Raw genomic sequence first — 1,586 nt, 5'->3', positions numbered from 1 at the left:
CAAATTTAATTATCATAAGCCCTTAACTTTGAAAATCAGAAAACTGAGATTCAAAGATCTAGTAGCAACTGTTCTTATTTCACTCAAACCAGAATTTACAGAAGATCTGAAGCTTGTAAGGTAATTTTTGTTTTGTCCCTGTGGATTCTATATGCTTGAGGAGTCAAGGATGAGGGCTTCCATGCTTTAAATTATCCAGATAAACTTATGACAAAACAATTATTTTTGGTTCCTGCAGATTAACCTGAACTGTAGCCCCAGAAGAGCTTCTCCATCCATGATTTCCCATGATCAATAGTGTTTCATAAATTGCAGCTGTGCTAAGTCTTCCATATAATTTCTGAAGCTCCTTAGCATCTTCTTGAGCCATTGAACATCAAACATGTTTTTTTCAAATTTTGGTTCCTGATGCCAGTAGCAATTTCTTTATCTTCTTCTTTGAGCTCTTAACCTGAGATGTTGTAGAAGTCAACCATTTTTCTTTACTATTTTTACTCAAAATACCATGTTATAATAACAATATGATTTTTGTAAAACAAATAGAATAGTACATATGTGCATAATGTGTCTTCTCTTGATTCATTCCTTCCTCCACACACAGATAGACAAGGTCTACCCTCATTCCCACTTCTTGGAGTTCTTTTTTAATATGACGAACATACTACATAAACTTACATGAGATAAAATTGCATAGTAATTTTTAACTTTTTGAGAACCACAATTTTTTCATTCACCAAACTTTCTTCATTACTCCAGATCCACTCAACACGTCTACACTTAAATTTAAAAATATGTTAATTGGTTGAGATGTTGTCTCATTTTTTCCCTTGTTTCATTGGGCTTGCAAAGTAATGCAAAAGATAAACCCACATAGGTAAGCAAAAAATGTAGAAAGTTCAAGATTGAGGGGTCCTCAATAATTACATATACAAATTCAGCTAAGAGAATGACTGGAACTAGAATCCAGGCTTTCAGACTTCCAACCCAGTGCTCTTGACACTTCATCATAACATAAACTCTTTCAGAATCACCTTCTGCCTCTTTCAAACTTTATAAGTACTCCTGGGATTTATTGATCCAGTCCTAAATTTGTTCGAAATAACACAAAAAAAGTCATGTCTTATCTTGCAAAATGAAAATTTGACATCACATTATAAGTGTACAGTAATATTTTTTTCAGTATGAAGCTTGTTACTGAAAATGAAAAACAGTGTTAGAAGGAAAGGCAGTAACAGCCATTATAACAACAACAAAATAAATTCTCTCTCAATTTTTTAAAGTTAAAGTCTAACACTTCAATTAACACCATCAGTGTTTTCTAACTTGCTTTAACTCACGGATTTTGAGTCAGGTAGAAAACATTTGAGTATTACTTTCCCCACTATATTGTTTCCCACATTTGGTGTCTTCAAACATATTAATTTAGCGTTGCTGTTGTTGTTATGTGCCATTGAGTCAGACCCGACTCATAGTCGACCCCTCCTTGGGATTCCGAGGCAGTATCACTACGGAAGTGGATTGCCCAACCTTCCTTCTGAGGAGTGGCTGGTGGGTTTGAACTGCCAGCCTTCTGGTTAGCAGTCAAG

Source organism: Orycteropus afer, unplaced genomic scaffold (assembly GCF_000298275.1).
Source record: "Orycteropus afer afer isolate SDZICR_OR568_19922 unplaced genomic scaffold, OryAfe1.0 scaffold00047, whole genome shotgun sequence".
Lineage (NCBI taxonomy): Eukaryota > Metazoa > Chordata > Mammalia > Tubulidentata > Orycteropodidae > Orycteropus > Orycteropus afer.
The sequence above is the reverse complement of the archived record's forward strand: the minus strand, read 5'-3'. Positions refer to the sequence as shown.